Consider the following 21,142-nt stretch of genomic DNA (forward strand, 5'->3'; position numbering starts at 1 on the left):
TGTGTGAGTCTTTACCTCACCTGGAAACTGTTAAAAATCCCACACCCTTCACCTTAACCGGAGACTTCAGAGTCCCGCCAGAGTCGTGAAGTTGGAGACCAGAGGAAGGATCAAAGGAAAGAACGATTAAACAAAGTGAACTCAAACACCAATTTGGGTTACTTTTGATATCAATAAAATCTCTAGTAACTCCAGAAAGTTATTTAATTTTTTTTTTTAGATTCGTAATGGCAACACTATCGCAAGGCTTCTCAAACTGGGATGTGAGAGTCCACAAAATACACTCTACAAACAACTATGTAAAAAAAACAAAAAAAAACAATCTGCGTCAAAGATGGACTGATCCACAAATTGTATTACATTGTACTTTGTGGTTACTTTGACCCAACTTACAATGCAAACCCAGAAATCTGGGTGAAAATTGACCCAAGTAGTGAGTCAATCCCGTTTTAGGTTATTTTTTTACCCAAAAGAGTGTAATTTGCATATCTTACACTCTATAAACAGTTGGGTCAAAAGTAACCCAATTATGGATCAAACATGGACCGATCCACTTTATGGGTCAATTTGACCCATCTTTCTGGGTTGCTTTATACAAAAGGACCCAATTTTTGACCCGAGTAAAAGATCCGTCCAATATTTATGAGTTGTTTTACAATAAAAGACCCATTTCTTGACTCAAAGTCAAGACCCAAGTAGAGGATCGGTCCATTTTTGACCCATAGTTGGGTTATTTTTGACCCAACTGTTTTTAGAGTGTATTTGAAAACATTGGCTGGCACAGTGAAAAAAAGTTGCAAAATATAGCAAGTAAATTGCCAAGAGTTGCTTGTTGCTTTTTTGTTGCCACCACTTTTTTTGCAATGGTTCTCAAACTGGGTCCCGTGGATCCACAAAATAATTTGCAATATTTTGCTGAAAACATGCTAAATACAGTGGTTAGAAAAGTTGGTAAATAAAGCGACTTAATGCTGCCTCATTAACATGGAAGCGAACACCAAGCGTAAGGTTAAACCCCCTTCCGCGCAAACGCTCCTTCACTTAAGCAATCTTGGTTTCTCTAATGGCCGCGTATGCTAATAAAGGCTTCCCCCTCTAACCCGAGAGATTTGTTTCAACCACCTGTCCAAAAGAGTCGCGCCCCTGGGAAGGACTCGAGAAGCGGTCGCCGCTCTCTTCCCATCGGTCCCACCGGTATATACGCGCTTTCTCCCTCTCCTTTCCCCGCTGGCGGTGCCCACAATGTGTGCGTTTTCATTCAACATGATGCAAGCGGCAGAAACAAATCCTTCAAGTAAATCTTTCACTATAATTTCACCAGGGTCATAAAACAATGAAATTGTTTCATTTTCAACGCAGCATTTTATATGCAGATGTGTTGCATTGATCAATTTGACGCTGGCAGTCTTTCGAAGGGCTTTGAAAAAATACGAGGCAACTATCAAATAAATGTGTATTGTGATATATTACAAGCAATTTTGGGTTACGGTGTTACGCCGCCATATCGTCATTCACCTACTGCGGCCTCGCTACATGATAAAAAAAAAAATTATGTGGACAAAGGCTACTTGGCTATTGTCTGGGGTTTATAGCAATTTCTTTTTTTTTCACTACTATCTATCCATCCATTTATCCATCCATCCATCATTTATCCATCCGGCTAGCTGGCTATCATCGCTAGCTCGCTAGCTATCGTCGCTAGCTCGCTAGCTATTTTCAATTATCCATCCATCATCCATCCATCCATCTATCCATCTATCTATCTATCCATCCATCCATCCATCCAGCTAGCTGGCTAGCTCGCTAGCTATCTTCAATAGCGCTCTATCTATCTATCTCCAGTGGGGTCCCCATTTATCTTGGGGGGACATTTTTCCAGATTTACCTGCCATAGGAGAAAATCCACAGAGAAAGTCGGATGAGCATTTTCCTTCGGTTTGAAGATCTCACCCCCAACACGAGATTCACCCATCAGCACGTTTTGTTTACTAGTCTACCCAATTAGGATGAATATATATATATATTTTTTGTCAAGGACCACGTCTGAAATTGATCAGGAAGTCTGCCATTTTAGGGGTCGTTAAAGGCAAACTTGTACGAGAGATCTTTTGGGATTTGATGACTCATCTAAAAGGCAAAAAAAAAAAAAAACGAGTCAGCCTGGTTAAGTTACAGCTTGATGGTATAGAACTGCACTGCTTTGACAAAGGGTGTACCACAGGGCTCCTTTTGAAGTCCTCTATTGTTGTGGTCATATTTGTTTCTATCCATTTTCTATAGGGTTTATTCTGACCCCGGTCCAGCTGATGAGAAGCATGGTATGCTCCTTGGTCTGCTCGCCAGGGAACATACAAATAATCATTCAGTCTTCAGTGCATGTTTTTGCAATGTCGGAGAGATTTGAACCCAAGACCTCACAACTGCGAGACAAGCAAACCACTACCGCACTATGCTGCTGAAAATGAAGTTTGTTTTCTCACAAATGTAAACAAGTTCGGTTGGACTACATGAGCAAGATATTATGTGACTTGCTATAACTATGCAAGAGTTACGCAACCCATTTGACTGTCAGGTATTGAGATTGCTAATCATTTATTCAGCGTCTGAGGAAACAACAAAAAAACAGAAACAATGGCGTGTCGTCTTTTTGGCGTGAAGCGCCTCTCTCTCAACATCAAAACCTGAATGAGTTTGGACTCGCCTGGCGCGTTACTTAAGAAAAAAGTGAAATACGAGCGCCGCGCCCCCGCCGCCGTCCGGCCCGAGGCGTCGTGGTCATTTCATCGATTTCATGGCGGTAATTTATAACCGCGACCTTGTCCCGCTCTCTCTCGACGTCTGGATCGTAAATAGCCCAGGAATCACATACTCCTACCTACGATTTACCGCAACAGTCCGACAACTTGGCCCCCGTGGGTCCTGGGTCCAATGGCCGGAGAAAGAAAAATGGGAATCCAAACGCCGTTTGTCTTCAATTGGAGCAACAGCAAGTGTCTTCTTTTCTTTTTCCATGGTTCATTCATAGTCGTGCGGTTTTGTGCTCGGACAGACGCAGCTTCGTGATTTAGTGACTTCATCTTTTAAAAGACTCGGGTAGAAAACAAAAAACGATGTTTTGACTTTTCCTTGATTTATCCCCTTGTTCAATGGGTTAAATGAATAACCCAAAAGGATGGTCATCCTGTTTTGACCCAACTCTTTTATAGAGTGCACATCACTAAAATGAGTTGGGTCAAAAATACTTTTAGAGTTGCACCCAAAAAGTTGGGTCTAATGAATCAACCATTTTTTTTAACAAAACAACTCTAAAATAAAATGTGTAATTATGTAAAAAGGTTATTCATTTTTGACACAATTTCTGGGGTTCAATGACTAGCCCAAAAGGTTGGGTCCCTTTTTTTCCCTCATTATTTTTGACCAGGTCCAAAACAACCCAATTTGGGTAAAAAAAAATAATAAATCAGATATCAGCTAACTTGTGTCAATTTGATCCAACTTACCCAACGTTGGGTCAAATTGACCCAAGTTAGTGGGTTGGTCCAATTTTTGACCCAGCAGTTTTAAGGTTGAGGTGAATTTCACCCAGTTCTGTAGAGTTCGTCTACAAAGTTACACACACGCACGCATCAACCCGATGCTGTGTGTTGTCACACATCCCCCGTCGTCTAATTGCCGCCCTTAACGAGGCGTCGCGGGTTCAGCCGGGAAACGCGCCGAGCTCAGCACATTTCCGGCGTGAGAACCAGCAGGCAAGCGGAATAAACGTTTAATCCTCGAAGGCGCGTTCGTAAAACGCGAGGAAGCAAATCTATGTATGCGTTGACTCGCTGTGACAGTAACCTCAGGTGAGCGCCGTCGTCACGGCGACGACCAGACCAGTTTTGAGTTGTTTGAACGAGAAGAGATGAAGGCTCCAATGAATAAACCAACACCACCGTGATTGATATTCCCCAAAGGCACCGCCGTTGAAAAAAGTATATTTAAATAAAATATATTTCTATATAACAAGGATTGATGGTAGAAATGGGGTGCGTGGTGCTATGACATCAAATTTTGATTGATGTGGCCTGCATTGAACTTGAAAAAGGATTTTTAAATCAATAAAATTGGACCAAGAGCGATCAAATATACAAAATGACGTTTGCAGTGGACCAACGTGTCAAATATTGTCCTCATTTTGCCATATTCGTCTTTCATTTAAAAAAAAAAAAAAATAATTCTACGATTCACAAATAGTACCCCATAATATTGTACAAAAAACAAGCAGTAATGACATAATTAAATAACTGTTCATTAAGATGTCGCCACTCCTCTAAAATCATCAGTACGGCAGTAATTGTAGTCGCTCTTCAGAGAGGATAAATAATATATGTCTGTCGTTTTGTGCCACAAACATAGATGCTGTTTAGCGGTAGCATCAAGCTAGCTGACTGAATTTGAGTCACTCTTATCTCAAGCCACAATTATAGTTTTGTCAAATGTCCCATATAAGTCTGAAAATATACTTTTTAATAATTTTCACGATTGATCATTTATGTCTAAAATGCTAATATGCTAGTATGCTAATGGTTCATTTTTGTTTTGTGTTAAAGTAATGAATTTTAATTCATTCTTTACCTCATTTTTAAATCTTGCGTACCCCATTTTAGGGAACGCCCTTGATGTATTTGGCATAACCCCTTTACCTGCGCACCACCTAAAATAAAATACGAGAGACTCGTCGAAAGGCACGCGCCCCCTCAACATCCCAACGGGTTTAATATGATAATCTAGTTCTGACACGTCAGCCAGACTAAATCCATTAAATAATAATGACAATCAAGAATTGGAATAATTGAAATAACTAGTTAGCACGTTAAACAGAAAGAAAAAAAAAATCTAATTCTATCATTATAATTTAATTATTCTTCAATGGCAATTAATTGTATTTTTGATGAATTTTAATAGAAAACCTTAATGAACTGGTGGGAGCGTTTCTTTAAGTGGGAATTGCGGTAATTTCAAACGGCGCGCCTCCAGTGATCCCTCGCCTCATCTCGGAGGTGAATAGCCTGGAGGTTCCGTCCCGAAAAGTGTGCGAATTAATGAAGCGCTCAAGGACAAACGGCGAGAAAGTTTGGCTGAAGGAGTCGCTCCATCAAGCGCTCCCGGGTAATAACCCACACAAGCGCCATCTTTCTTTAATACGGCGTGGCCAGCATAATAACCTGATTTCAAATCTTAGGCGAAGGTTATCTACACTTAAGGTAAATTTACACTCACGGTGCGTAGAAGTGGTGCGCTAATAATAATAATAAAAAAAAAAAATCAATCATATCGATACCAGTGTTGATATTGATGGATATATTTTAGCTGAACTTTCTCTCATGCATGTATGCAATGGAGGTGAAGTCAGGTGAGTTGGTCATTTTTTTCAAGAAGGTGCACCAAAGCAGAAAACGTATTTAGTTGAAGTTATGTGACGTATATTTAACCGATAACAGAGCCAGTGCAGTCAATTCAAAAAAAAAAAGTCCTAACTTTCTTTTTAATACGACTCCGTTGACTTGCTATACCCGATCGATAGCAAAACAGGCAGCGTCACATATCACTCACTCCCAGTTAAAAATGTAGTGGTCAAACTTGGAGGTATACCCCCCGTATTTATTTCACCCAGCGGTTTGCCCGCCGCCCCCCCCACCCGCACCAGAATGGCGCGCCACAGATCATCGGAAGCTCCTCAATGTGTAATTTGCCACAATCAGAGACCCGCAGCCTTCGGTCGGCGATGAATCATCATGACTTGAAATTGCTGCCCGACGCGGCACAATGGGGGGGTGCGCCTTTCTATTTTCGGGCCTCACTTTGTCCTCTCGCCGGGATTATTTACAGAGTTGTGGCACATCGAATTCAAGAATGGGCTCGTGTGACCTCGTCGTGGCGCTTTTTGAAAAAGTTTGTACCGTCGGATAGGTATCCCCCTCGCCCCCCCCCTTTCATAGTGAGCCTTAAAGCTGCAATCATGCAGCCCTTTCAACAACCAAACTCAGAAGTTGCATCCTATTGAAGAAAAAAAAGAAAAAACACAAAAAGCCTTTTGTCAATTTTTTTTTTCTTTCTTATTAGTTATTTTCAAGGCACAGACAAAAAAAAAGAAGAAGAACTGATTGAAGCTTTTGTTGCTAGTGGAGCTCCTAACCTCCATCATATTGAGAATCCTTATAGTGTACTTTAAAATATTGTATTTTTCTCAATTTTTGTTTTTCTTTTTTTGCGGTGAATTTGTTGGGAAGCTTTGTTTTTTTAGTATATTTTTCCCTTTTTTTGTAATGTTTTTTTTTCCTGTTTTTGAGAATATTTTTGTCCTGTTTTTCTGAATATTTCCTTGACAAAAAATTCCAGAAAATGGAAACTGATCTATATTTGATAATCCTTTTTTTCGTTTTAAAAAAATATATATTTTCCTGGTTTTGAGAAAAATATTTCCTCAGTTTTCCCTATTTTTGGAACATTTTTTATTTTTTTTATGTTTAGTAAATATTTTTGAATATATAATTTTTTTTGTGACAGAAAAAACCCCCAGAGCAAAAATATTTCATAAAATGGGGGAAAAAACTCTAAAAAACAGAAACTAAAAATTACTCGGAAAAACCGGAGATTCTTTTTTATTTTTAAGTGAATGCAACACGTTTCCATAATCCGGAACACTGTATTGTACTGTATTACTCTTGATGTGAATTAAACAGGTTAAAAAAAAATCTATTGTGCTAAAATGTTAAATGCAACTTAACTGCACCAGGCAGTGAGTCCATGCCACGCTGTGAGAATCATATCCTAAATTATTAACACTGGCAATCATCAACATTTTTCATATTCCAAAAATGCGTTTCTCAGGACATTCCAGGCCGCTATTTGCTGGAGCTACATTGAGGATGCAGCGCACACGTGTCACAAGCTGCTTAATTCCACAGTCGCGCTGAGAAAATGTTAATGCTGTTGTCTTCCCTGGGACTGCTCTCGAGCCAACGTTACCTCGTATAACACAGGTTCCAAAAAACCCAGCAGGTGGCAACAAGAAAGAGAAAATAACCCAAGGGGGGGGAAATATGTCTCCAGATGATTCGTACTTCCCCACGGATACAACACGACACATGTTGCGGTTGAGGAAGTAGCAGCCAATTAAAGGTCGAGTGAGGACGCGCAGAAAAATCCACTTGGACGCTTGATGAATGACCACAGAAAGGGAGAGAGCTGGAAGCCGGCCGAGACGTCTGCTCACCTTAAGTGATGTTAGCGGCAAAAGCCAATACGCCGTCTACCTTGTAACGCACACCTCAGCTGCAGCAGTACACAACTTGAAGTGCATCTATACACCGGGGAGGGGAGCTTTATTGATTTCGAGCGCCGCAAAAATGCACTTGGAAGTGCAAAGCGCTGTTTGTCGGGAGTTTACTTTTAGCCTCCATCTTATTAAAAGGGCAATGTCCACTCAAAATGTCCACAAGTGATTGTTTAATCCGTGTTTCGTAATGTGCCGATGTATAAGTATACGTGTGTCCTTATCTATACCCTCTCAATCAATTGGGTCAAAAGGTACTCAATTATGGATGAAAAATGGACCGATCTACTTTATGGTTAAATAGGACTCACTTTCTTTTTTTTTTTTTTTTTTTTATACATGATGACCCAAATTAAGTTGAATTATTATTATTTTTTTTAATTGCAGATAAACTTCTAATATGAATTTCATATGAAAAACAGGGCTTGGCTTCTCTATTTTTTATTTTAAATTTAAAAACAAAAAAATAGAAAAAAAAATTGTGATGGTCCATTGTAGGAGAGGAAATATATTCCTAATTCCCCCCCCCAAAATAAAAAATAAAAAATATTTTTTCTTCTTTCTTCTTTCTTTTTTCTTCCATTTAAAAAAAATTGTTAAACAAGGACCACACAGTGTGGGTGCATCCCACATGTGGCTCATCCCTACAAGCTAAAAAATCTACAATCTAAATCTACAAGCTAAAAAAATCAAAGTTAATCAAAAATAATTTTTACACCAGGAAGCACCGCCCTCTTGGGCTGCACCAGTTGGGTCAAAAACCGCCCAATTATGGGTCAAAAATTGACCGATCCTCTACTTGGGTCAATTTGACCCAAATTTGAGTCAAGAATTTTTTTAGTGTAAAACAACCCAGAAAGTTGGGTTAAATTGACCCTTAAAGTGGATTGGTCCATTTTTAAAATGTTCACTTTTATGTCAAGGAGCCCCAGGAATTCTTCTTAATCAGTTTGTTTTAGCCCATCTATGCCCGTTTTGCAAGCTAAACAGACTTTTCTCAGGCAAAGCAACTTTAGTTTTGTGGGTTTTTTTTCATTGCTCGCGTCACAATGGAACATTTCCCGCCAACCCGCAATAACAAAATGGCTGTATGCCGCCGTCCTGAAGCTGAGTTTCTCGCGGTTATGATTCCTAAAAGTGCATTGGGGTCGTAATCTGACCCATAAAAAAAAGGTGGACTTTTCCTTTTTGCTCATCTCAGCACGAGTAAAGGGATTTATGGCCGTCTTAAAACGATGACAGAGTTGCGCTGGCTGCTTCCAAATGCTGCGCAAAGTCATAAATAATTTACGGGCCGCCGCAGAAAAAAAAAACATACCACTTAATTATTCAGTAATTAAGAGTGCAAGTCATCTTTTTTGATAACTTGCTCCTTGTTGGTTTTTGTGTTTCCTTGAAGAAGGCCTGTCTGCGTTTGTGCTGCTTTGAGTGACGCCGCTAATTAGAGTCGTCTTCAGTTCAAAGTCGTAATTAATCTTGAGACATTTCACTTCTCTTCTTTTTTTTTGTGTGTGGTTTGTGCTGTGCCCATATGTGGACCAAGAGAGTTTTGTTTTAAATACGGTGGAACAGGAGTTGGGGATTAGCAGATAATTAGCGCGCTTGGATTAATTAATTCGCCACATTTACATGTATCCTAATTGTGGTGGCAAGCTCATTTGCATCATCTTGCCTCGCTTGTTTTTCATTTTGTTTGCTTTCCAGCGCAAACTCACATGTTGCATTCGTGCGCCTGTTGAGCTCTGAAACCCCAAAATAATATTACACCTGTGTATTTACGATTTATTCGTATCCAGCCCAGTCCAATTCAACTTTATTTCTTAATCACTTTAAAAGCAACCACAATGCACAAAAGAGATGGACAGACGATGCAATTTGGGATGTTAAAACATGTACAAAAAAAGTATTATTTTTTTAAAGATTTGAAATTTATTTACATCATCATTTGATTGACACACTATCAGAGTGAATCTTAACGTAATCGAGTGAATCGTATCCAATCCAAATTGGAATGAGCAGTTTGGTAATTTGAGTGACTATTTTCCTGATTGGATTAAATCATATTACGTCGTAATTGGAGTGAATCTTATCGCATTGTAATGATAGCGAAGCGTATCGTATTTACAGTGACCCGTATCGTAATTGCACCTTACACCAGGTAATTGGAGCGAATTGAATCTTAACATAATTGGAGTCAATCGTTTTACCTAATAATTCAGATGAATTGTATAGCAATGAATGAGTCTAAGTCAAGTCATGTGACCAAGTCCTCCCTCCTCCTCCACCCTCTCCGGTGAATCGCAGTGGGAATGATCGGTTTCCTAATAAAAGTGAATCAAACCATAATTGGAATGAACCATATAGTAATTAGAGTGGCTCGTGTTGCAATTGGAGTTAATCATGCGACATCGTCATTTGTGTGAAAGGTACCTCATGGGACAACTTTGAAGTCAACCACAGTCACAGAACCAATTTTGTCCCACTTTAGAAAATTCCATCATTGCTGGACGACAGTGTTCACGCGTACTTTTCAGATTTATCAATTGTCATGTACAAATGACAAGAGCCTTATGAATAAATAGCACACGCAAAGAAATGGCCGAACTAGAGCTGCTCGCAGTTTTGTGTACTAAATCAATTTAATTTAGCATTCGTAGAAAACATTGTTTTTTAACCACACCTGAACTGCTAACCTGGTAACCCATTTCTTGGTTGCTTTCACTTATCGCTATTGGTAGTTTTTACAACTTTTCAGATCGAAATCTAACCTAATGTGCTATATCAAATCCTCAACCCAATGTGATACACTCTAAAAAGTAGTTGGGTCCAAAATAACCCAAATTGGGTCAAAAAGGGACTGACCCAACATTTTGGGTTATTGAAAACTCAAAGAAAGAATAACTGACAAAACAACCCCCAAACGGGGTTTTGTGCAAAAATAACCCCAAAACTTGAATTGTTTTGATCCAACTTTTTGGATTAAATAAGTAACCCATAAAAATGGGTCAGTCCTTCTTTGACCAAATTTGGGTTATAATTGCTTTTTAGTGTGCACTATAAAAAACGTTGGGTCAAAAAAAACTCAATAATGGGTCAAAAACTCAACTTTCTGGGTTATTCACTCTAAGAACACTTGGGTAGAAAATAACCCAATTTGTAAAAAATTGACCAATCCACTATTTGGGTCAGTTTGACCCAATTTTCTGGGTTGTTTTTTTTACAAAATCACCCGTTTTTGGGGGGTTGTTTTATACAAAATGACCCAATTTCAAATTGACCCAAGAAGTGGATTGGTCCATTTTTGAGCCAATTTTTTTTTTTTTTTTTTTTACCCAACTGTTTTTAGAGTGTTCATTTAATCTTCATTTAAAAAAATGCATTGCTTTGTGTCATTTGACCCAACTGTTTGGGTAAATGAACAGGGTCGGTCCCCTTTTGACCCATACTGGGTTATTTTTGACCCAACGTTTTTTTTAGTGTGTATGTATATAAGAGACTCTTAAGATAAATGATACTTGGCAGCGAATTCAGGCCCTGAAAGTGGGAGGACAAGTTGACACAAGGTAAGATGACTTTTCCAACCCAATCTTTTCTCTGCATAATTATATGAATTAAATTAATTGAGGCTTTGCACATTTGCATATCTGGGTTATTCCTCTTTTAGTGGGAAGCAAGTCTATAGGGAGGGAAAAAATGATTACAAGGCGCCAGACAGTCCGACTCCTCCACGTCTGCCTTTTTTCCCCTCACCTTCTCAGGGGAGGGATCGGTCCCAACACCTTGGGAGGAAAAAAAAAAAAAAGGATGGGAATTTATCAGGGCGCAATATAGGAGTCACATCAATGAGGTGTTTTAATGGACTTTGCCACCCTTGTTAAAACACACCATCGGTGATGTCCTTAAATAGCACACGTTTTTTTCCTACTATATATAAAATGGTGGAGTCATTTGTTTTGCCAGGGCAGGAATGAGAATCACTTGTGAAGGCAATTTCATTGGACTCACAATCTGATTGTGACCAGTAAACGCTACATGGGGAATATGCCTCCATGCTCCAGCACGCCTTATTGCTTCAGCGTACGAATATTGGCCTCCCCCACCCCACCCTCTTGTTATTGGGTGAAAAGACTCCGTAGCTAATATTAGCCTCCCACTTCAAATTAAAGGCAACAAACTTTCATTTCCCCAAAGCCACACTCTTGACATTTAAAAATATTTTCCCATTTTGTGAAGGTTTTTTGGAGGTGGTCCCCAAATTAGGTTCATTTACCAAAAATAAAGTAAAAAGCCTTTTCCCCTCCCGTTTACTATATCCACTGTGGATATTAAATGTCTACACACCCCAAATGCCAGAGTTTCTGATATAAAGGTAGTTTTCAATTCAACTGAATTAAACATAAATAATTGCAAAAGTGTCCACACCCTCTTATAACAGGGCTGTGGCTGTGCTCAGAATTAACCAATCAGATTCTACACTTGAGAAACCGTTGAGTGGAAAAATAACCCAATGTGCACTCTAAAAACAGTTGGGTCAAAAGTAACCCAATTATGGATCAAAAATGGACCGATCCACTCTATAGGTCAATTTGACCCAACTTTTTTATGAGTTGTTTTACACTAAAAGACCAATTTTTGACTCAAAGTTGGTAGTGTAAAACAACTCATAAAAAAGTTGGGGCAAATTGACCCAAGTAGAGGATCGGTCCATTTTTGAACCATAGTTGGGTTATTTTTTTACCCAACTGTTTTAAGAGTGTGTGTAAAACAAAATGGACCAATTCACTATTTGGGTTAATTTGACCTAATTTATTTACCCATTTTGGGGGGCAGTTGGGGTATCAAATTAGCCCAAGCAATGAATTGTACCTTTAAATTAAAAAAAATGCGTCTGTTTTTTTTTGGTTTCTTTTGTTTTTTGTTTTTTGTGTAAAAAAAAAATGGACCAATTCACTATTTGGGTTAATTGGACCCAACCTTTTTGACCCATTTTGGGGGGCAGTTGGGGTATCAAATTAGCCCAAGCAGTGAATTGTTCAAATTTAGTTTTTGCAACTTTTTTTTTTTTGTCCAAAAATTGACCAATTCACTATTTGGGTTAATTTGACCCAACTTTTTGATCCATCAATTTTTTTGAGGGGGGGGGGGGGGATTTTATACAAAACATTCCAGAAAGTTAGCTCAAAATGACCTAAGTAGTAGATAAACACAAACACAAACACGCACACGCACACACCTGTCACCAACCCCAAATATATTTCACATGCTCTAAAAATATATTTCACATGCTCTAATAGGCTTTTCTTGATGTTTGATTCTCTTTCTAGAAGACACAGAAGGTTTTGTCAGACGGCAGGTGCAGGTGAGGAAAATCCGCGCCAACGCATGACGCCGCCGCCGCCGCCATGCCTCACTATAGGTATGTTATTGTTATCATCCAAAAAGTTCGACCTTGATTTCATTGAAATGTAACAAAATCCCCCATGTGGGGAAAATGTGTTAAGGCCCTGAAGATTGTACTGAAATGGAGTCCGATCAGTATTCCACAAGTCGCCTCGTGTGCTTTGGCAGCATATCGACTAATTCCATAATCTGCTCACATCAAATAGCAACACTAAATGATTCTGATTAGGTTTGTAATGAATGGTTTTCCACTCCCGTTTGCCCTCACTGTCTCTTTTGCGTAACGAGCCTGGAAAACTAATCCTTTTTTCGCAGCGCATTATGAAAACAGTGATAATGACTTCTCTGCAGCAGCCACGTCGATTGCCAATATGAATTTATGATCAGGGTTTCAGACATAGCCCCTCCCCCCTCCTCCTCCTCCTGAATATAATGTCTGTCTGTCTGGAAAGAGCAGAATAACGATTGACCCGATGCAGGGAAGAAAACGGTCTTCGTGCGGCTTGCTGCATTTATGTCAATGAACCTCCAGCTGAATACGGCAAACAGTTGCGAAGGAGCTCTAAGCAATTCTGCCTTCAATTGCTTCAGTCATCCCGGCGGAAACAAACCAGTGCGGACGCATTCAATGGTTCATTCACAGCCCCTCATAAGGCACTTTTTCAATCAATTTACATATTCTGTGATTTCAGCAGATGTCATCACCGTGGGTCCAATTTGCAATCTTACCTTATATTCAAATTGCAGTGCCTTCAGACAAGGATTCAGTAGACCAGTGGTTATGACTTCTTTTTTTTTCTTTTTCTTTTTTTTTTACATCAAGTAATATCACATTGAGTCCATTAAAATGTAGGTGAAATAAAAATAAACTCAACGAGCAGACGATGAAATAATTATCTACAACACGGTATGCCATTTATATAAATATGAAGCAAAACACATTTGAATATATTTATGCTTTTTTTTTTTTCCCCCTTCAATGGAACAACACAATGTGGACTTTGAAGCTGCTTGGGTTACAGTGACACTTAGTGTTCAATCACCAGCGTTTTACCTCGTTGGCTTATGGTGAAATGATACTGCCCCCTTTTGGCGATTAACATGTGGTGCACACTTGCAATAAGGGAGATGGAAAATGAGGGGATTTGTAATTTACCAAGTCGGTTTTACCTTTACAGTATTTCAAATATCCATCCATCCTTTTTCCAAACCTCTGATGATATGTCATGTTAGAAAATATATACTGCCTTTATGTTATTTCCATGTAAAAAAAAATATTTATGTTAAGTAAAGTCTAGAAAAATTAGTTTTTTTTTTAAACAAGCAGACATTTTTATTTATTTTTTCATAAAAAACTTTATTCTTAAACATTACTGTTAAAAATGTGCTTTCAATGAAATGCCATTTTCATGCTTAGCAGGGTTAGTGTCTGCTGAAAGTAACTAGTAACGTAACTTGTAATCGAACTTTGTTACTTTTAAAAATCAAGTGATCAGCCGTTAGTTTTTGAAGGTAGCTGGTAATGTCTAATCTACTTTGGCATTTCCACTATATAGAGTACTGCTCTTTAGCGGGTTAGCACTTAGCAATGATAGTCAATGATATTATTAGCAGAGAGGTCGATCATAACCTAACAGAGTGTTATTAACAATTTTGCCTAAGTGTGTAAACACCGGCATTTGCTGTTGACTTTTTGTTTTATAAACTACAACTTCCATCTTGATTCATGAACATGAAAAAAATCCATGAGTTAACTTTTTAGGGTGGCGGACAATTAAGGAAGGTATTAAAGCCGCTCGAGAAAAATGTTCCCGTGGGTGGAAATTTACTACAATTTACTACAACAACAAAAAACGACTTAACGGGAAACTAAATTGCTTCTGGCTGAGGGGATTTGCCACAAATATATAGTACCAGAAAATGACGCACTTTTTAAGTTAAGTGTTATCTTAATGAGAAAGCGTCCCTCACGGCATTGCAAGGTAAAAGCTTGTATGTGAATGTGACTGCTGACAAAAAGCACCAGGATGAATTCTCATGCTCATATTCAGCCCAAATATTTCAGAACACGCTGATTTTTGACGTACCGTAATTTTTTTATAACATGCCATAAAGCGCATCGTGGCGTCATCTCCCTTTACGGCCTCTTTCCTCTCTTAATCAAGCAGCTTATTAATTACACGCCGTGACGCTGGACACCGCACAAAACACGGCATTTATGAAGGTTTTATTTGGGCTTCACTTTTATTGTATCTCGGGGGCCATTACAAATGCTTAAAAAAAAAAAAAAAGGTCGTTAAAGAGGCCCAGAATTGACATGAAATTAAAATAACAAAGGATGCCATTTTGTTCCGTTTTTTTTTTTGTCACGTTCTGATGGGGTCAACGTGATGCAGTTTCAGTCATTCCACACGGTGTCGCTATTGCACCCAGTTGTGATGTGAGCTGTCTGGCTGTTTACCACTACGATGTAAATGGACCTTTAAACGTGTCACGCTGCCAAACTCGATAACGAGCACAGCATCTATTTGAAAGTGTTACGCAATCGGGCGCGTCACACCGCATGAGGCTGCAAATAAAGCAGACCAAGTCATAAGGAAGTACGCCGCGTCCGTGAGCGTCGTCCTCATGATGTCGTTATATATCGCCGGCGCTCATTGTCCCGCATTTGACCCGTACGCCCGATAGAGGACAAGACCCAATTTGTTGGCTGCTCTGTTGTCTTAATGAATAAAATTACAGTCAATTACACGCCCCGCTGTCTGTCATCGTCCCGTGTGGCGTGACGGGTATGTTGCAAAGGAACAATGTGCCCGCCATTGCGGCAGGAGTTTGGGTACGTTTAGCGTTGCGTTGGTTCAAAAACAAATAACCTTGAACTGAAAGAAGAGCAAAAGAAAGTGGGTAAAGTGATACAGTAGAAACTTCCAACGGCCCAACATGGCAAAAGTTGAACAATTTGTAGGAAAAAAAAAGCAAAACCCGTATTGAAAGTGTTAACTCCATGAGTGTCTACCAACAAAGCGCTTCCTGGTCGCTCTACGTTCTCAAAATGGACCCTGCTATTATTATTTTTTTGCATTTTTATATTGCAGAATTGCTTTGTTTTATTGCGCTATTGTAATATAGTTGATACTTTTATTTTGAAGGATACAGGAAAATGTCTCATAAACCGGCAGGTAAGGACGTAGGTAACCGACGTACTGCCATTGGTAGCCATTTTCCAAGTGCACGCAAGCAGAGAGGATGTGTGCGGCGCACCACAGAAAAACAGAAAACTGAAGTTTATAAGGAATTCCGGGAACGATTGTTTAGCACCTGGTTGAGAAGGGAACGAGGTGTGTATTAGAGTCATGTTTATTGTTGAACTAATGTCGTTATATTTCACATTGTGTGATTTACTGCTACTGATTTACTGCCATTACCGTTCTAATCCACTAGAGTGTGCTGACGCACCTTGGTAAATAATTAGCAACGCTATAGCTGAAGAGTCTGTATTGTTTACTATTTCTGGATGGCTTATTTTTGTTTTAAGGTATTTACAAGGGCGTATGGCAAGGTTTAAAATGTTAAATACACACTGTAGTTTGGAATTTTGAAAAAATTCACAGGTTATGAACCCATAAGCAACTGTATTCAGTAGTATTAATTCAACACAAACAAATCACCTCCATATGAGGCTCATCAATAGCATTAGCTAGCATGCTAGCCTAAATAACACAAACTGATGTTATATTACACTTGGGCGAACAAATATGGGCACTAGCCTTATATACATTTGGTATTAGGTAGTTCAACTCAACTTTTGGCATTTTCACACAAGTTTTTGGGAGTACAGGCAAATTGTAACATCAAAGTAGACTACAAGGGCTATTTATTAGTAGCTACATCGGGCGACAAGCTGAAACATACTTTCAGTCACACTTTTGACTTGTGCTAAAACCAAAAACACTCTCAATTAATCCGAACACAAATTTGATCAGATTGCGCCAAATACTTTTATTGCATTGGTCTGAGCACAAAAGCAGCCAATTGACAATATATATTTTTTTAGCAAACTACAGAGGATGATTTTGCCTGCTAGCCATTGCGAGTAAATCACAATATGATGAGGGAGTCGGCAAGAAAATTCACTTAACATGATTTCCTATGGGAACATTCTTGGAAGTCGACCAACATCGTGTTGGCGCTTCCACTGTACGTTGGGAAAAAGGCTCGCCGCTTCCCTGGCACGCTTTCCTCATCGGGGCTTTCCTTCACGAACTTAATTAGGGAGCATGACTAACACGCTCTGCGTACTCTCTCTGTATTTGCCGCCCGGCTGCCAAGGCGATGTGACTTTCACGCTGTATTTGTGGTCCGCCGTTGCAGGCGCCCCTTCGGACGTCAGGCGACCGACGGCTGCTTCCGGGTAGATTACAAATGAGCATGAGGAAGGACGCAGGGGTTACGTTTTTTTTGTTTAGTTGTGCTACTTTGGGCTTCATTTTGGGACCTGTGCGTATGTGTTTGGATTTTTGTTGTTCAGATTCTCAAGGCCTCTTCTCTCCTGTCACTCAAGCCTCAGATGCAGCTCGTGAGTGAAGGACGGAGGCGATGGAGCATCGGACCGTGGAATGGCGTCTTTGAGAGCCAAGGCCGTCGGTAATCGCAATCGATCCCTTTTTGAATTGCTCCCGTTGAGGACCGAAACCCCTTAAGGTTGGTTACCATTTGGGATTGACATCAGGGGGTTGTTAAGAATGATGTCGATTGATATGAGATGAGTTTGACGATTATTTGTGTCTTGAGGAAAAATGGATCGCTTCGCTGTTGAGTCATTCCCAAGGTTGTAGTAGCAACTTTTTCGTAAACGAGACCAAATGACAATGGGGGTGCTATTAAAAAAGTGATAATTAACTGAAACTACATTTTACGTTTATACAACTAACTTATTATAGCGAAAATGACTTTTATCTTTGTCAATAAATTTCTCAATTTTTGTCAATTAACTCATTCACTGGCATTAACGGCTATAGATGTCAAAAATTTATTGGAGCTATTTCTATTAGTTTAGCATTTTTTCCCCACTTTTGTTAACAAGAGTATGAAAACCTAGATTTGTTTTGTACATTTAGAACAGATATAACATTTGTGATTAATTGTGATTTAACTAGTGAAGTCATGCGATTAATTACAAAAAAAAAAAATTCTTAACAAAAAAAGAAAGAAAAGATTATTAAAAATTAGGGGCGTCAGGCGATTACATTTTTAATCATAATTAATCGCATGATTAATCACAAATTTTATATCTGTTCTAAATGTACAATAAAAAAAAATCTAGGTTTTCATACTCTTGTTAATAAAAGTGGGAAAAAATGTTAAACTAATAGAAATAGTTTACATTTTTTACATCTATAGCCGTCAATGGCAGTTTCTTGTCTGCTTCTGTCATGTCATAGTACCGAGACTGACCTGTTGGAGGCAGTATAGTGCTACAGGTCATCCAGACTGCTGGAAAAGTTAAAGAAGAAGAATGCAGTGGTAGGCTAGCTGTTAGCTCATCTGATAACTATGTTGTGGCTCTGAACTGATAATTTTTTAGTGTGTTGGATGACTTGTAAGGCACATTTTAAAAACACTCACCACAGCTCGTTGCTCCTTGATTAGTTTCTAGGAGCTTCTCGTAAGACACAGACGTTTGCCGACTGTGATTCAGAGAGGGAAAAAATGCTAACTTTATCTGCCGTCTTGTCAATATGTGTTTACCCTGCTTAATGAAAACCAATGTGACCAAGACAAAGTCCATCTCATTTATCATTCAAGTCAGACATGAAACTCAAGCGGAACGAACAATGGCGACGCTTCTGTTATTATTCATGTGGCGACAGTTCAATGACACGCTTATAGAAAGTTGCAGACAGACTAAATTAGCATGCTTGCGTCCAGGGCGTAGGGTTTCACTAAATGGTGGGATTAGCATGATAATGAAGTGACTAATGCGCCGACGTCCCACTCGTTAAGTTTGGACGGGTTAAATACACTGTGAGGAACCCATGGCCGTGTTAGCTAGCTTCTCTGCTAATTTCCGTGAAAGTCATTAGCCATTGCGCTACTTATGTGCTCTTGACTTTAATTGTTAATAGCACGTGGTAATTAATTAATTTGAGTGATTAATTCAAATGTTTCATTTCAAGGTGCGTCAGTTTTAGACTCCGACTGCTAGCTTACAAAAGAAACATCAATGTTTCCACCTTAACGATTTTGTCACTATAATTCAGCGACTTTTCCGTCTTTTCCTTTTTTGACTTACTACTTAAATTCCCACTCTGAAACGTGACAACATGGAAAAAAACGAGCTGCCATCACACATACATACTTCTGATAATAACTCAACCAGTTCCCAAAAAAATTAATCAGCGGTTTCATTGTAGGAGGATTCTGAGCCAGAAAAGAGAAGCCAAATCACACAATTTGTGTATTTTTCCGTTACGTTTTCGCTACCCGTTTACGAGTCTGTGTGCAAGTCTATGCTGATAGTGTATGATTTATGCCACTAATGGGATTTTAAAATGCCATTTTCCCGACACTCACTCTGGATTAAAAAGGCAGAGCGCAGCATGTTTACTATAGATTTAGTCATAAGTCAAAAATAATGACAAATACTAAAAAAAGGTAGGTGTAAATGAAAAGTTCTATTTGACTCATTACTGACACTAATAACTCGGTGGTTCGTGGCAGTTTGGCCTCCGGTTCTGTGCCGCCGTCCGTCTTCAAACGGCTGTAACAGGAACTGGAAATCGAGCAATGACACGTCCCCTGACATCCTCAAAGCAGCGCTGAACTGCACATCTGTCATTGTTGTTTCCTTCCGTCTGTGTGATTTGGTTTTCGGAATCCTGTCGGCGAGCGAGTGGCTTAGCGGCATTGTTCAGGTGTCACCATAGTGGAATGGCTTGATTCCGTGAAAGGGGATTGCCTGCCATTTATTCCTGACAAAGGCGGATTTTTCTCCCTTTTACTCATCACCGAGACTCTGCTCACTTGCTGGTCGTGCGCTTATTTGTTAATTTGTTTAACTTTTTTTCTGTGACAATTTTTTGGGGGGGTGGTTTTCCATGAGTGTTTTTCCAACGTAAAATACACCTTGCCTTAATGAAGGTTTGATCCAGTTTGATATATCCAACACTGTAGGCAGTAGGTTGCGCATATACTGTACATCAAAGGCAGAGCATAACCTCCTTGGCAGAGGTAATGACCCCCCTTTCTGCTGTTTGGAGCTGTCACGATGAATGTAACGCGAGCTGACTCGTTTTCCGGGGTCAGCTTCTTTAGCCAGTATCAGCGGAGCCCTTATGACACCTGTCACTTCGGCTGGGACTCAGCGAGGTAAACATGTGGCCGGCCAGGAAGCGCCAGACCAGAGGAAAATGGAAAAGATGGTGTGGCGGCGGGCTGAGGAGGAGTAGAAATGTGTGGCGAGAAGCTGCGCGGTCAAGCAAAAAAAATCATGTGCATCGTCGCTCTCCCAGCACCTTCTACCTGTCAGCCTTCCTGTCTACACCAATTTTCCTCTCATAATTTTACATTATTGTAGATGAATTCCATATTTCATATGCCGTCCAGTTTATTTACTCAGCGGCAGACCTTCATTTGTATGCAATTTTGGAATATATTTAAAACATGCTGGATCAGCGACAGTGGAGTTGAAAGCCAAAATAATAAGCAGGACTATAAAAAATAGGGACAAATTATGGAGAAATTGGTGACAAACTGCAAATAATTCAATGTTTAGAATTGCCCATGTTAATAGTCTAATGTGTAAATAAAACTCTTTCAAACGAAATTTTGAGTTAATTTAAAGTTAATAAATTATTTTTTAATAATAATAATAATAAAAAAATTAAAGTTCCTATATATATATATATATATATATATATATATATATATATATATATATATATATATTAGAGGTCCTACAAAAAGTCAATTCGGCAATATATCGTGATATTGCAGCGCGCAATTCTCAAATCGATTAAATATGCGGCCGAATCGATTTTTAAACATACATTTTTTATGGGAATATTCAACAAAACGTCTTACTGAGGGTTAGGATTTACACATTAAGCATGGAAGAACGTTATATTAATGGAACATTAAGCCTTAATATTTTTATTCAAACATGCAACCTGAATTTTCAGATAAATCAACTTTCATACAAATCTTACAGTGTACATGTACAAGTTTACTGATGAGTATTTTCTAAATTTGAGTTGAAAAAATCGCAACAATCAATTTATAGAGTTGTATCGGGATTAATCGGTATCGCATCGAATCGTGACCTATGAATCCTGATACGAATCGCCAGGTACTAAGCAATTCACACCCCTAATATATATATATATATATATATATATATATATATATATATATATATATATATAT

At 39.0% G+C, this 21,142-nt stretch overlaps 1 protein-coding gene across 12 annotated transcripts in view; it reads left to right on the forward strand.

Annotated features, from left to right (window-relative positions):
- dlgap1b (discs, large (Drosophila) homolog-associated protein 1b) overlaps positions 1-21,142 on the forward strand; it is a 132,714-nt gene that overhangs the window by 27,916 nt on the left and 83,656 nt on the right. For 8 of the 12 annotated variants that reach the window (XR_015091974.1, XR_015091975.1, XM_086065683.1 and 5 more), the window contains exons 4-6: positions 12,643-12,734; positions 17,280-17,419; positions 18,160-18,241. The gene's annotated coding sequence lies outside the window, so the exon portion shown is untranslated. Of the gene's footprint in view, positions 1-12,642; positions 12,735-15,435; positions 15,555-15,935; positions 16,057-17,279; positions 17,420-18,159; positions 18,242-21,142 lie in introns of those variants that run through there. The other 4 variants (XM_086065679.1, XM_086065680.1, XM_086065686.1 and 1 more) reach the window with 3 other exon arrangements.

This window comes from Leptonotus elevatus, chromosome 21 (genome assembly GCF_054856555.1).
Source record: "Leptonotus elevatus isolate MCC_2025b chromosome 21, RoL_Lele_1.0, whole genome shotgun sequence".
NCBI lineage: Eukaryota > Metazoa > Chordata > Actinopteri > Syngnathiformes > Syngnathidae > Leptonotus > Leptonotus elevatus.